The sequence below is a fragment of the Orcinus orca genome, chromosome 20 (genome assembly GCF_937001465.1).
Source record: "Orcinus orca chromosome 20, mOrcOrc1.1, whole genome shotgun sequence".
In the NCBI taxonomy this organism is placed as follows: Eukaryota; Metazoa; Chordata; class Mammalia; order Artiodactyla; family Delphinidae; genus Orcinus; species Orcinus orca.
This window is the reverse complement of record NC_064578.1, coordinates 13304398-13320047: the sequence shown is the minus strand read 5'-3', so window position 1 is coordinate 13320047 and position 15650 is coordinate 13304398. Positions and strand designations below refer to the sequence as shown.

Below are 15650 nucleotides of genomic sequence, written 5' to 3'. Positions count from 1 at the left end.
CGCAGTCTGATATACGTGCCTCCGCCGGCTCTCGGCACAGCAGGATCTTGAACGCGGGGCTGTGCGTGCCTTCGCGGCGCACCCTGGGAAATGTAGTTTCAGCCCTCCGCTCGCCCTGGCTTGTCCTCCCCGATAGCTCGGAGCTATCGCCTGAGCCAGCGGAGATAGTCAGGGCAGCGCTTTCCTAAAGGGCAGTGATTCTTCCCTTCGAGAAGGGAGGTGAGGTGAGAAGGCGGCTCCGCTGGGCAGCAAAACTACAACTCCCAGAGGGACCAGTGGGTTGTAAAGACAAAACTCGTTTTCTGAGACTCGGTGTTCCAGGTTTGTGCTTTGTTCGTTTGTTTAACCCCCTGGCGGGGGGCGTGCTGCCGCCGCGTTTCCCCGAAGAGAAACAAATCAAACCCGGAGGAAAAAACCCCACAGGTGTTCGAGCGTAAGCGACTACCGTTGGATTGGCAATTGGCCATGCTTTCGCGGGTTCATTATGTGGGTCCTTCCGGTAGAAACTTTTCAACTCTGTAGTGGGAAAAAGATCTGTGGCTTTTTTGGAAAAGTTATGAATGGCAGCATTGTTCGTAATAGCGGAAAACTGGAAACTCTCTCTCCGGGGTACTGGGAAAATAAACTAGGCACATCCATGCAATGGAATACTATGCAGCAGTTAGAAATAATGAGCTAGATCTACATGTTCAATAGGGAAAAGTGTTCAAGACACTTTGTTAAAGAACATTATGTATGAGAATCTACTCATGTCAAAAATAATGTATGCGGACATATAGTACATGTGGATAGGAACCGGACTGGAAGGAGCACCCTCTGAGGTGGAGACTGCCAGGGATGGGATAGGCAGGGAGAACTTGAGCTTTATTTGTATTGTTTGAATTTTTCTTATGAGAATATACTTGCCAAATCTTGTGTCCTTAATAGAGAGCCTGCGAGGCCCAAGCGGTCAGTCTCAGAGAAGATGAGGGATTCTGCTCTAACTCTGTGTAACCTTGGCCAGTCACTTGGCTATTCTGCCTCCTTGTCTTTATCTGTAAAATGGGGTAATAATAGTGTCAAATGCCTAAGATTCTTATGAGGATAAGATAAATAAATTCTTGCCTCCATAGTAAATTCTCCAAAAATATTAACCATTATTATGATGATTGTTGTTATTCCCATTCGGACTCCTTAAAGCTGGATCAATGGTTTGTTCACTATTATATCCTCAGTCACTAGAACGTGCCTAGGACATTGTAGGTGGTTAAAACAATTTGGATTTGTATTGTTTGTTTTTTTGTTTTTCTGGGTTTTTTTGGCCACACCACATGGCTTGCGGGATCCTAGTTCCCCAGCTAGGGATCAACCCTGGACCTTGGGTCCTCGGCAGTGAAAGCGTGGAGTCCTAACCACTCTCCCACCAGGGAATTCCGAACAATTTGTTGAATGAAGGAATGAATAAAGAGCAGTCCCCTACTCAGCTCCTACTACCCCACCTCCTCCCCCAAATCTCTCTCCTTCTCTCAGTCTTCTCCCACTAGAGTCATCCCCCCTCTTCACTTGGCCCAGGTCTCATCCTCCTTCCCCCTCTTCAGCACCTGCTCTCTTCTACTGTGAACCCAGCAGGCCTCCAGGGAAGAGATGAGCTGCCTCCCACTGCTGCTCTTCTCAGCAACGCAGATCCCCGCTCTGCAGTGGAGTGGAAGGCAGGGATGCCTGCAGCCGCAGCGTGGCGGGGGCTCAAGGAAAACAGCTCCGAGGAGCTAAGAGGCCAAGGGCCTCCTAGGGCGGGCATGCTGGCCACGTAGGGAGTGGCTCCAAGGCCACTCTAGCAAAGATACTCACAGAAGGCTTTTTTTTTTTTTTTTTTTTTTTTTGCGGTACGCGGGCGTCTCACTGTTGTGGCCTCTCCCGTTGCGGAGCACAGGCTCCGGATGCGCAGGCTCAGCGGCCATGGCTCACGGGCCCAGCCGCTCCGCGGCATGTAGGACCTTCCCGGACCAGGGCACGAACCCATGTCCCCTGCATCGGCAGGCAGGCTCTCAACCACTGCACCACCAGGGAAGCCCCAGAAGGCTTTTTAATAAGATAAAGCCCTCAGCAGCAGACACAAAAGCATGTAGCTCTCCACCCCACGGTCTGGGGTAGACAGAGCCATGAAAAAACATTCTGATGCTATAATATAGAGTACATTCTAGTAGTTAAATACAGGGTTTGGAATCAGACAACTCCTCCCCAGTTCTCATCACTTTCTGACAGTGTGAGCAAGCCACTCAAATTCTTTGAGCTCAGCTTTCTTCCTCAGTAAGAACACAACAGTATTTGCCTAACCAGGTTGTTGGGAGGATTCATTGAGCCAATGCATATAAAGGGTCTGGCACGGAGTAGGCATCCAACTTCCTTATTAAACAATCATTCTGCCAAAATGTAAGAGTGCAAGTCTGGAAGGCTTCTTGGAGGAGGTACAATCTGCAGGACCCTGCATGAGATATGAGGCTGCTGGTAGCAGGAAATCCCTCTGGGAGCCAGGACTACCCACAGGGATATCTTAGGTTGAGTTCCCTAGATGACTTAGGTTGAGTTCTCAGAGCCTGAGAAAGGGATTCTTGTGCAAATGATCTCTTAGGGCAGTGAGGGAGGCAGGATAGGGCAGGGGAAGAAGCCAAGCAAAGATGTCGGTTCAGCTAAGTCTAGCCTCAGTCTGATCCTCTGGGGAGCTCTGGAGCATAAAATACATCACAAGGTTTATCCCTCTTAGAAGCAAGGAAGCTGGACTTTTTACCCCACATCAGTCATTCGTGGGCTGTGGGCAGGCCAAGGGGAGGTAGGGAAAGGAGGGCATTTCCAGGCAAAGCAGCTCACAGGGACTGATACCAGTTCTTCAGAGAAGGGTGCATCTATGAGACATTAGCAGCCAGCACTCACAACAGCAGGGGAATGGGTGCAACCATCCCTGTAAAGGTATATAACCAAGAGTATTTACTGCCAGGGGACTGGCAAAGAGATGGGAACTGGATGAAGAAATTGGGGAGAGGATATTAAATTCTCCTACTGGGTCTTCCAAGGAGAAATTGAAGCAGCTGATATGTTTTTGTTTGTTTGCTTTTTTTTTTTTTTTTTTTTTGCGGTACACGGGCCCCTCACTGTTGTGGCCCCTCCCGCTGCAGAGCACAGGCTCCGGACGCGCAGGTTCAGCGGCCATGGCTCACGGGCCCAGCCGCCCCGCAGCATGAGGGATCTTCCCGGACCGGGACACGAACCCGTGTCCCCTGCATCAGCAGGTGGACTCTCAACCACTGCGCCACCAGGGAAGCCCTGTTTGTTTGCTTTTATTTTTTGCCGTACCACACAGCTTGCAGGCTATTAGGGATCCCACAGGGATCGAACCTGTGCCCCCTGCAGTGGAAGTGCAGAGTCTTAACCACTGGACCGCCAGGGAAGTCCCTGGTATGGTTTTATAAATTTATTAATTTATTTATTTTGGCTGTGTTGGGTCATTGCTGTGCGCGGGCTTTCTCTGGTTGCGCCGAGCGGGGGCTACTCTTCGTCGTGGTGTGCGGGCTTCTCATTGCCGTGGCTTCTCTTGTTGCGTAGCACGGGCTCTAGGCGCACGGGCTTCAGTAGTTGCAGAGCGTGGGCTCACTAGTTGTGGTTTGCAGGCTCTAGAGCGCAGGCTCAGTAGTTGTGGCGCACGGGCTTAGTTGCTCCGCGGCATGTGGGATCTTCCCGGACCAGGGCACGAACCCGTGGCCCCTGCATTGTTAGGCAGATCCTTAACCACTGCACCACCAGGGAAGTCCCCTGGTATGGTTTTAAATAACTAAAACCCAGACCTGATAGGATTACCAAATAGTTAACCCTTTCTGGAGAGCTAATAAGTGTACTTTATAATTAAGTAGCCCATCTTCTCCAATGCCTGATTTGCCTTTGCCAAATATCTTATGCAGTATGTTTCAAAAGGTGCTGCTATAGGATGTTAACAAGTGTTGCTGTAAAGGAGGTACAGATCCCTTAAACAAAGGTAGAAAGGTTTATTTTCTTCCCACAACTTTTAAACTAATATACTGGATAAACAAAAACAATGGAATATTATTCAGCCATAAAAAGAATGAAATACTAATACATACTGCAACATGGATGAGTTTTGAAAACATTATGTAAAATGAAAGAACTCAAACACAAATAACTACATATTGTATGATTCCATTTATATGAAATGTCTGGAATAGTTAAATCCATAGAGACAGAAAACAGATTAATGGTTGCCAGGGACTGGTGGGAAGAATGGGGGGTGATCGCTTAATGGGTACAGAGTTTTCTCTTGGGATGATAAAAATGTTTTGGAACTAGATAGAGGTACTGGTTACAAAACATTGTGAATGTACTAAATACGCTGAATTGTATGCTTTAAAATGGTTAATTTTATGTTATGTGAATTTCACCTCAATTTAAAAAAACAATCAGGACAAGCTCAGTGTGCTTGTTGCTAATGGGGTGTCACTGTTCTCAGGCCTTCTCAGTGGACACAGCTAAGGAAAAAAATAACTATATGCATGGGGAACCTCTAGGCTAACCTATAAAGCATTTCACAAACAGGTTAAGGAATCCTTTTTTGCGAGCATCTCACAGGACCTATAATGTAGAAGGCTGACCCAGCGCATGGAATGTTGGTGGAAATGTTTTTGTTTGTTTGGGGTTTTTGTTTGTTTGTTTTGGGGGGATGACTTTTGGTTTTGGTCAAGCCGCAGGGCATGCAGGATCTTAGCTCCCCAACCAGGGAACGAACCCGAGCCCCCTGCAGTGGAAGCGTGGAATCTTAACCACTGGACCACCAGGGAAGTCCTATGATTCCTGTTTTAATCAGCACTCTTCTTCTGCCTTTTTGTATAACTTTGGAGAAACTGTTTCTCTGAGCTGGGACTTACTTTATACACCAGACCAATGGTCTCCATTGATATAATTGAAAGGACTGTAAAAAAAAGTTTAACACTTTTAAAGTCTGTCAGAGTGCTTTACTAGGTTTCAAGCTCCAAGAAGATAGGGTCTAAGTCTTCTATATCAGTAATTTTCACAGTGCCAGCCAGTGGGCTTTCCACATAGGCACACACATAGGAATAGGTAGTACACACATAGGAATAGGTAGTACACATTCTGTGGAAGACCGTGGACCAAGCACTTTACCTCCCTGAGCTATCTGCCAATTTAGTTCTGCCAGAGTCTAAGAAATAATTAATTTAATCAACATTTCTGGAAGGTCTGTTTGGACCTACAAAAGCTGGTCCTCTGCTCTCCAATAGTCTGTTATCTAGTGAAGTAATGATAACAAGAGACACCATCAGTTGAAGCTTCCCCAGTTCCATTCTTTTAATTTTTAATCTGGATCATCAACATTTAGATCATTTTTAATCTTCTTACAATGCTATAACAGATATCCATCTCTATATGTAACTAAGAACATGTGCGCATAGGATATCTTCCTAGAACTTACTAGGTCAAATTGTGTGTGCATGTGCAACTTGAAGATATTACCAAGTCTCTTTTCGTAGAGGCTGTATGGATTTCCAGCCACATTGGCAGTGGCTGGAGAATCCTTGTTCCCCACACACTTGCCAAGATAGCTATCAAGCTTTTTGATCTTTGCCAATCTGATAGGTGAAAAATGATATCTCAGTGTGGTTTTAATTTGCATTTCTTTTATTAAGAGTGAAGGTCTGAGAAAATAAGTGTTGGTTAGAATGTGGAGAAATTGGAACACTTGTGTACTGTTGGTGGGAATGTAAAATGGTACAGCCGCTGTGGAAAACATTACGGTGGCTCCTCAAAAAAATTAAAGACAGAATTATCATATGATCCAGGAATTTCACTTTTGGAATATATCCAAAAGAATTGAAAACAGGAACTCAAAGAGATATTTGTAAACCCATGTTCATAGCATCATTGTTCACAATAGCCAAAAGATGGAAGCAACCCAAGTGTCCATCAATGGATGAATGGATAAAATGTGGTATATACATACAATAGAATATTATTCAGCCTAAAAAAAGAAGGAAATCCTGACACATGCCACAGCATGGATGAACACTGAGAACATTATGCTAAGTGAAATAAGCCAGACACAAAAGGACAAATATTGTCTTCATACTTACATGCCTTGATAGTCAAATTCATAGAGACAGAAACTAGACTGCTGGGTGTCAGAGGCTGGGAGGAGAGGAAAATGTGGGGAGTTATCCTTTAATCGTACGTAGTTTCAGTTTGGGAAAACCAAAAAGTTCTGAAGATAAATGGTAGTGTTTGTTGTACAACAATGTGAATGTACTTAGTGTCACGGAACTGTACACTTAAAAATGGTTAAGATGGGGCTTCCCTGGTGGTGCAGTGGTTGAGAGTCCGCCTGCCGATGCAGGGGACACGGGTTCGTGCCCCGGTCCGGGAGGATCCCACATGCCGCGGAGCGGCTGGGCCCATGAGCCATGGCCGCTGAGCCTGCGCGTCTGGAGCCTGTGCTCCACAACGGGAGAGGCCACAGCGGTGAGAGGCCCGCGTACCGCAAAAAAAAAAAAAAAAAAGATTAAGATGGTAAGTTTTATGTGTATTTTAGCACAATTTTTAAAAAAAGAGTGAAGCGGACTTCCCTGGTGGTCCAGTGGTCAAGACTATGCACTTCCACTGTAGGGGGCACAGGTACCAGGGAAACTAAGATCTTGCATGCCACGAGGTATGGCCAAAAACAACAAAACATAAAAAAGAGTGAAGCTTTGCATCTTTTCATGTCACAGGCATTTGTGTTTCCTTCTCTGTGAACTGTCCGTTTATATTCTTTTCACATTTGCTGTTGTTCCTTGGTCATCTTCTTACTGATGTACAGAGCACTTTGTATTAGCCTTTTACCCTGATATAAATTGCAAAATTTTCATCCATTTTCCTATTGACTTGGTTTTTGTTGTGTTTTTTTTTTTTAATAAACTTATTTATTTATTTATTTTTGGCTGTGTTGGGTCTTTGTTGCTGCATACAGGCTTTCTCGAGTTGCGGCGAGCAGGGGCTACTCTTCGTTGCCGTGTGCAGGCTTCTCATTGCGAGGCTTCTCTTGTTGAGGAGCATGGGCTCTAGGCACTCAGGCCTCAGTGGTTGTGGCTCGCGGGCTGTAGTTGTGGCACATGGGCTTAGTTGCTCCACGGCATGTGGCATCTTCGCGGACCAGGGCTCGAACCCATGTCCCCTGAATTGGCAAGCAGATTCTTAACCACTGCACCACCAGGGAAGCCCTTGTTGTGGTTTTGGTTTTTAGCTAGGTATGAGGTAGAGATCTGACTAAACTTTTAAAAACCATTTTATAAATTATAAATTAGGAGTTTGGGATCAACATATACACACTACTGTATATAAAATAGGTAAACAACAAGGACCTACTGTATATCACAGGGAACTATACTCAATATCTTGTAATAACCTATAATGGAAAAGAATCTGAAAAAGAATACATATATATCCATAACAGAATCACTTTGCTGTACAGTTGAAACTAACACAACAAAGAACTGTGTACCTTGCTCTGGATCTCACAGGCCATTAGGGTGGGAGCTGCCAAATGGGTCAAACAGAAAGCCAGGGAGGGAGGGAGCCAGCTCCACTTTGCACCTTGCTACTTAGTAGCTGTCTGCCTCCAAAGCCCGGTGCTCACATCCACCATGTTCACTTCCTGTTCCACTGCTTTCCTTGCTCTGGATGCTCACCAGCAAAGGTAGGCTTTTAAGAGAATGAGGCAAATTCAAGTGCTACCCGAGGGGTGATGTTCACCGGGGGCTGTGCGGCTGAGGCGTTGGGAAGAACCTTGTGGAAGAAGGAAAACTCAAGGTAGACTTTGGAGAGTCAGGCAGAATTTGGATGGGTGGAGAGGATAGGAAAACACAACCGGCAAGGGAAAATGGGTAAAAACCGATTTGACATCTAACTGGGAGGTAGTCAGGGTGATGATGGGGCTTCCTGTTGGAGTTGAGGGATAGAGAGGGTCTGTCTGTCTTGCCCATGAAAGGACATCTTAATTCTGCCTGGGTAATCTGCTAACAGAGCTTTGGGAGATGGATGTAAATTCAAAAAGGCTAATTACCTTCTGCCTGTGAGGGAATGTTGCCATTGCATGTGACTCCGGTACAGAGGCAAAGCCCTTACAGGAAGGGCCTGGCAGCTGGTTTTAGGGGCAGAGCATGGGGTTGCATGTGGATAACTTAGCCCCTCTACGGTCTGTGACGGGGACACACACACACACACACACACACACACACACACACCCAAAAAAAACCAGAAAAGCATTCAAGGGTCAACATTAGTTAGGGCCCAATGCCTCTGGTGGCCTCTTGGCTACTTGCCCAAGGACCTAGCAATAACTTGCCCTTTGGCCCTTGGTGGATGGGAGGAAGGCTAGAGCCTGGGGCCCAAGAACTCATAGCGCATACCCACTTTGTCAAAGATAAACAAAGCCAGGCACTAGTTAAAGTAGTAAGGACAGATTTTAACCAATGTACTATCGCAATAGTATATTGCAACTTCAATTTGCACAGAGGTGACTGGGCCTTTTAAAGGGAGAATGAGGGAGTATGGAGGGAGGTGAGCAGGGGCTCCGTTGAGTCAGGGATGTGAAAAATTACAAAGGGTTGGTCAGTGTAAATGCTGATTAGGCCAGCTGTATTTGTTAGCTGGCAATAATTGAAGTTAGGACTCCACCCACCCACAGAGCCTGGGAAACAGAGGCCCTATCCATTCCAATGATTACATTTCAAGGGAATGGCTTTCAGGTCCTTGAGAAAGACACATAATACATATACATCTGATATACACCTCAAAGGGACAGGAAGAAGTCACAGTTGTAAGCCCTTTTTAGTATAGGCTCTAAGAAAGGGGTGGTGGTGGGGAGCTTATTACAGGTGTTGTCTAGAACAAACAGTAAATTCTGGAGCTTTCTCTGGCAGGCAGTTTAAAGGGGGTTAGGGTCAAACTAGGGATGTGGCCTTGAGGTGTTAGAAACTATATTATTGGGTTTAAGTCTTTTAATGTGGACGGAGGAGAGTGAATAAAATTATTTGTGTTGAGAGTGTAGGTTTTGTTTGTGGGTTGTTTTGTTTTTTTTTTTTTGGCCGCCCCTCGTGGCATGCAGGATCTTATTTCCCCAACAGGGATTTAACCCATGCCCCCTGCAGTAGAAGCTCGGAGACTTAACCACTGGACCACCAGGGAAGTCCCAAGAGTGTAGTTTTTATTTTATTTTTTTTATTTTTTTATTTTTGCCTTATGAATGCAAGCTTTTATTATAACTCTAAATAAAAGTCATACTTCTAAAATAAGCTACAAATTGCTTTTTTTTTGTGAAACTGATGTGACTTGGTGCCACAGCTAACCTTTCTCTCATAGCAGCAGTATCATCAGCCCGTGGCAGCAAGGAAATGTTCATTTCTGGCATCCCATGGGCTCCCATACAGGCAACTTCATAAAGCATGCAGATACTACTCTGCTGAAGTTTCAAATGAATAGAAGTGATCATTGTGCTTATGGATCTCATACCTTCCAAAATATACATAAATGGTGACAAATTAAAATAGCAGTTCTTTGCTTACCAATAAAATCATAAGGCAGAGGGGATGGAGGTGGAAAGAGAAATTGTTAAAAATGCGGGAAAAAATGCAAAACAGTGCTAGCATTCACAAAAAAGATCATGCTAAAATCAGATCCATATTCATAAAAATCAATCATTAAGCCACAATCCAAAGAACTCTGTCCGTGAGTCCAAAGGCATGCATGCCAGCTGAAGGAAATGCAGGATTCTTCTGACAATAGTTTCTTCAGAGCAGAATAGTAACGTGTCACTGGAGTAGGCCAAGGTTGAGGCCTATTGGAGAAGAGGGCCCAGAGGAGCCTGGCTAGCGTTTGGTGGAGCAGAGAACATTTGTCATTTCACAGCTGAAAGAATCTGAGATCGTGCCTGAGGGTGAAGGTCACCAAGTTCCCCCTTCTGAGGTTTGTAGTTCCCAGAAAATCATGTGGTAAGTAGGGTCTACCTGGGTAGGTGTGAGAGTCACTCTCTGCTACCTGACAAGTCAGGAATCCACCTCCCCACCTCTCAATCCTCCGGCCTGTTATAGATCATCATACACCCAGAAGCAGAGGATACCACTGAGCTGACCCTATCCTATAGGTTTGAGATTTCAACCCCTGGCTTGTACCCAGAGCTTGGGGAGTAGCACCAGGTATACCCCACCTGTCCCTCTTTGAAACAGAAAACTTTCCCAGCTTTGGAGAGAATGCTAAGGGCTAAGGTCTGGAACACCTTTCAGGCCCATGTAGTATTTTCCTTTTACTGCATGAACTGATTTACTTATTTAAATTAAAAAGAGCATTTCTGTGGTAAACTAGCCTGAGACCCCGCTTTCTATAGCCTGGTTCTTCAGAGGCTAATATTATTCCACAGCCGGCCCATCCTTGAAGGACAATGCCAGAACTCTAGCCAACAAACGCCAATAGCAGCCGTTCTCAAAGTGGTTCCCCAAACCAGCATCGCCTGGGAACTTTTTAGAAACGCAAACTCTCAGGTCCACCCTGGAGTTAAAGAAAGAGCAACTGAGGGTATGGGTCAGCTGTGTTTGAACAAACTCTCCAGGAGAATCTGATAGACGCCAGTTAGAGAACCACTGGTTTACAGGCCTCCCCTCTGCCAGTGGGGATGAAACTTGGAGGGCAACCTGGCGCTTCATTAAGATTGAGGTAGGAGGGCTTCCCTGGTGGCGCAGTGGTTGAGAACCCGCCTGCCAATGCAGGGGACACGGGTTCGTGCCCTGGTCCGGGAAGATCCCACATGCCGCGGAGCGGCTGGGCCCGTGAGCCGTGGCCACTGAGCCTGTGCGTCCGGAGCCTGTGCTCCGCAACGGGAGAGGCCACAACAGTGAGAGGCCCGCGTACGGCAAAAAAACAAAAAAGAAAAAGAAAAAAGCTTGAGGTAGGTTTGGAAATTGGGGGAAGCACGTGCTAAGAAAAGACATGGAAAAATATTTAAAATGTGTCCGCTTTGCCCTAAACAGTTGGGAGATAAGGGCACCAACCAGAGAGTGAGACTGGAATGAGAAGGTGCCCCAGGGGGTGAGCGCTCCAGGAAACCCACAGACTCGCGGCCCCTTTTTCCCAAGTCAGGAAAACCACACGCCCACGTGGCTCCTGGTGTTCTCTCTTCTCCCGCCTGTGCGCAGCGGCCCGACCGCAGCTCCAGCTTGCGGAGCCCGGGCACGAAGCCAAGCTAGCCTCAGGTCAAGGCTCTTTGCGAGCGCAAATGGAAACGGTACTCGGGGCGCGGTTCTCGGGCCGGAGGCTTCCCCTCTAGTCCCAATCGGCTGCAGCTGACCACAGCCGTGTCTGAGAGGCATCCTCGGCTACTTTGCATCTCCCTTGAGATCCAGGTATTCAACCCGGGTCCGGGGCATCGCAGACCCCGCATCCTATTTTCACCATCGCGAGCCCGGCCTTCTGGGAGTGGAGATCTCCCATCCCCCTCTCCCCTCTTGCTCGGTAGAATCCCTGAGCCTTGGCGAAACTACAAAGCCCAGAAGCCCTAAGGCTCACGCGCTATCTTCTGGGAGTAGTAGTTCTGGGTGCCGGACACTCCTAGCGGCCTGGCGCAGGCTGGACTCCATATCCCAGCATGCCCAGGGGCGTGAAGGAGGAGGTGGGAGGGGACAGACCAGGAGGATGTGAATGGGGAGGGGGCAGTTGCCCCCCTGCCCCCACCCTTCCCTTCCAGCCGGGCTGGGGTGGGGGGAGGGGCCGGGCTGAGGCGGCGGCGGCGGCGGCGGCGGCGGCGGCGGCGGCGGCGGCGGCGGCGGCGGCGGCGGCGGCGGCGGCGGCGGCGGCGGCGGCGGCGGCTCGGCTGCTCGCTTGGGGAGGGCACGGCGGGCAAGGGCGGGACTGGCCCGCTGCGGGAGGACTGGGGAGCCGCGGAGATAACGGGTCCAGACGCTGGCGGCGGCGGCGGCTTTCTCTGCACTGGCGGAGGCGGCAGCAGGAGCGGCGAGTATGGCCCGCGCGGCGCTCGGCGCTGACTGAGGTGCGCGGGCGGGATGAGGGCGGGCGGGATGTGGGGCGCCCCGGGCCCCTCTCTGCCCCGAACCCCCTCTGCGCGGGCAGCTGGCTCTGCCAGCGGCCCACACCCTCCCGGTCCACCCCGGCAACTTCCCCTGGGTCGGGGCGCTGGGCTCCCCCGTGGGGGCGGGGGTCCGCTTACATTGGCCTCAATCCCCTTTCCCCGCCTTCTGCTTCTGCACCTCCAGCCGCTCCCACGCGTGGCTGTTCCACTCCTTGGTGGCAGCCTCCAGCCCCAGCCCCAGCCCTGGGGAGCGCTCCGTGCCCCAGTCCCGACTTCAGTTCACTGCCTAGTTCGCGCCGCCAACCCCCGCGCGCGCTCCTGGCCTGTGCACTACTGAGAGACCCCTGCCCCGCTTCTGTTGGCCGAAGGATGCCTCTGCACCATCAGCACCTCTCTCCTCTTTTCCCTACCTGGCACTGCCCCCAAGCCACCCACAATGGCCCAGTTCTCTCTGATGAGACCTAACTGCTTGACCTCCTTCCCACTTTGGAGAAACTGAGGCTTGGCATAAACCAGGAACTTGGCCAAGTCCATGCCCCAGCCCTGTGGGGCTGGTCTGAGCCCATGTCTTGGCATGGAAGAGTCATTTCCTCCCTCCAGTCGTTCCTAGGTGACGGGACCAAACTTTCCAGCTCCCTGCTGCAGCTCTGGGCTGAGCTCACTTTAGTCTCCCCTTTGGCTTTCTCCCACTTCTGTTTCCCCCTTCTCCTTCCTGTATTTCACTTCTCGCCTACTCTGCCTGTAGGGTCACCCACCTATTGCTCGTTTACTCAAGTTAGCCTTTTGATTTTTATTTCTTGCCAACTGCATCCATCTCCCATTTATAAAGCACTGCAGAACAGAGTCTAAGGTGGTGTTGGGGGGAAAGGGGAGAGAGAGGGGCTTGGTGGTGGAAAGGGAGTGGCAGCCTCTTTCAACCAAAGCTGCCGAGGGGGGTTCAGGGCACTCTGGGGTCCCTGGGTGAGTCAATCCTAGCCAGTAACGCACACTCCCATCTTGTCTTTGGGACAGTTGTCTGGAAGCTGGTTGGTCATCCCTTCCTCTTATTAGGCCTGATGGACTCCAGCGTCCCCCTGAGATGAAGGGAACCTCCTACATTGGTGGAGATGGCCGTGTAAGAGGAGTCTGGGAGACCACACCCCTCAGCCTCATCTTGCTTCTGCTGCTAACTTTGGAGGGGATTGCCGGTTCAGGGAAGGATGCCTGATAGGTGCCCTGAGCTCTTTGTGGAGGAAGATGCAGTGACTGTAGGTGGTGATCTCAAGTTTAGTCGTGGTGTTCAGGATTTGAAAGAAAGAGGGAGCCAGGGCTCAGAGAGGTGGCACAGACTTGCGTATATAATTCAGTTTTTTGTCTTCCTTCGGCAGATTTGCCTATGGGTCACCCCTTCCTAGCCCAGTCTTTCAGTTTCCCAGTGGGAAGTTGGGGGAGGGAGGGAAATCTATGAGCCATCAGGAAGGCAGGCTCTGGGAGTTCCGCTGAGATCCTGAATGAGCAATCTTGATCTGAACCAGATGGTTCTCTGCTTCAGCACCCCTCTCATCCCTCCCCCTTGGCTGTGAATAGGACGCCTTTAACCTTGTAACTTGAGAATGGAGGAAGGGAGGCCAGGGGGCCAACTGTCTGTGTGCGTGTTTATGTCTGCATCTGCACTCACGTGCGAGCTTGCCAGGGCCCTGAGGGAGTGACCCTGCATGGGAATGCGGTGTTGTGATGTGCTGTGGCATGCTCACAGCTCTCTAGGAACTTTCTGAGCCCAAACCCTAGGTAGTGCCAATTTCCAAGTTGCTAAGAACCACTAGGTATGGCCTCGTGGGCTATTTCCCCATGAGCCAAACCTCTGGGCCTGAAACATGCCTCAGGGTGAGGATCACTCTTCTTCAAAAAACTAACTGCAATTATGAGGAGTCCGAAATAGAAGCAAGGGGGGACCGATTTCCCAGAACTGGAGTTATCTTTTTCCTCCGGTCATGGCAAGAGAAGATCTGAGGGGTGGAGTCTGGCGAGAGGGATGGGAAGCTGATTCCGTTGCTTTGTTCTATACCCCATCCTGCCTTGTGTATTTGTGCACTTGATTTTGACCACCATTAAACTATGGAAGTTCTTCAGACGTGTCCTCATTTATGAAATACCGCCACCGGCTTGGTCCTTGGCGCATAGTAGGTGTTCAGTAATTTGAGTTAAAGTGGAGAGTCTTGCAGTTAAAGGGCAGGATCTCTCATACTTGATCAGACATCAGAATCCCCCTGGAGAGCTGTTCAAAGCACAGCTGGCTGGGCCCCACTCCCAGAGTTTTCTGGTTCAGGCAGTCTGGGTGGGGGCTAGGATTTGATTTGATTTCTGCCCAGTTTCTTGGCCATAACACTTGAGAACCACTGGTTTGGGGCCATGACAGTTGCTTGGGTGATTAATCCAGGCAGATGTAAAGTCTTTTTTTTTTCCTTTTTAAAAATAAATTTATTTATTTATTTATTTGGCTGCATTGGGTCTTCGTTGCTGCACGCGGGCTTTCTCTAGTTGAGGCGAGCAGGGGCAACTCTTCGTTGCGGTGCGCGGGCTTCTCATTGCGGTGGCTTCTCTTGTTGCAGAGCACGGGGTCTAGGCGCGCCGGCTTCAGTAGTTGTGGCGCACGGGCTTCAGTAGTTGTGGCTCGCAGGCTCTAGAGTGCAGGCTCAGTAGTTGTGGCGCACGGGCTTATTTGCCCTGCGGCATGTGGGATCTTCCCGGACCAGGGCTTGCACCCGTGTCCCTTGAACTGGCAGGTGGGTTCTTAACCACTGCGCCACGAGGGAAGTCCCCAGATGTGAAGTCTTAAGAGAGATTTCCTCCTACCTTGCTTCCCCGCTCAGGCTTGTCCTGGCAGCTGCCCTGGATTCGCCTTTTCCTTCCATTCTCATGCTGCCCAGTGTTGGCTAGGTTGATGGTAGGGGTGACTTGTGGGGCCTGAGCTCCCAGTCCCCCTGTAACTACATAGCAGACACTGCCCTATGGCTATTTGAAAGAAGGCCCCACAAAAGCAGGACATTTAGGCCCCAGGGCTTTGGAAAAGAGGTGGCTGCCTGGACATGGAGAAGCAGACGCCAAACCCGGCACTCATCTGCCCTGTCCCTCAGAACGAGCAGGCTGGGGTGCTGGCCATGCTGCACACTGGACAGGATGCCTGGGAATCTCTGAAATTTAGAAAAACAGGAGGAACCCCTTGCATTGTGCTTTTACTTTGCCAAGCATTTTCCACCTGTTGTTCTTCAGGAGGTTGATAAGGCAGATGTAGACGCAGGCGGGGTTACTGAGAAACAGAGAGATGCACTGTGGGTCACACAGCAGGCCCAGGGCTCCTGATTCCAACCCTCTGATGGAGCATCTGCTAAACCAGTCGCTATGAATAGCTGGAATAACGGCTGCTGTTCCCTGAGTGCTTATTCCTCACCGGTCACCGGGTTAGATGCTCTCACATGTCAGCTTGTCAGATCCTCACAGCAGTGTTGTGGAGTTGGCATTATTGTCACTCTTTCATAGATGAAGCACTGAGCCTTGCAGAACTTAT

At 49.3% G+C, this 15650-nt stretch overlaps 1 protein-coding gene across 7 annotated transcripts in view; it reads left to right on the top strand.

Annotated features, from left to right (window-relative positions):
* Window positions 1-154: 154 nt before the first annotated feature.
* ST3GAL2 (ST3 beta-galactoside alpha-2,3-sialyltransferase 2) overlaps window positions 155-15650 on the top strand; it is a 106774-nt gene continuing 91278 nt past the window's right edge. For 5 of the 7 annotated variants that reach the window (XR_007474447.1, XR_007474446.1, XR_007474445.1 and 2 more), the window contains exon 1: window positions 11862-12067. The gene's annotated coding sequence lies outside the window, so the exon portion shown is untranslated. Of the gene's footprint in view, window positions 322-11861; window positions 12068-15650 lie in introns of those variants that run through there. The other 2 variants (XM_049703824.1, XM_004273251.4) reach the window with 2 other exon arrangements.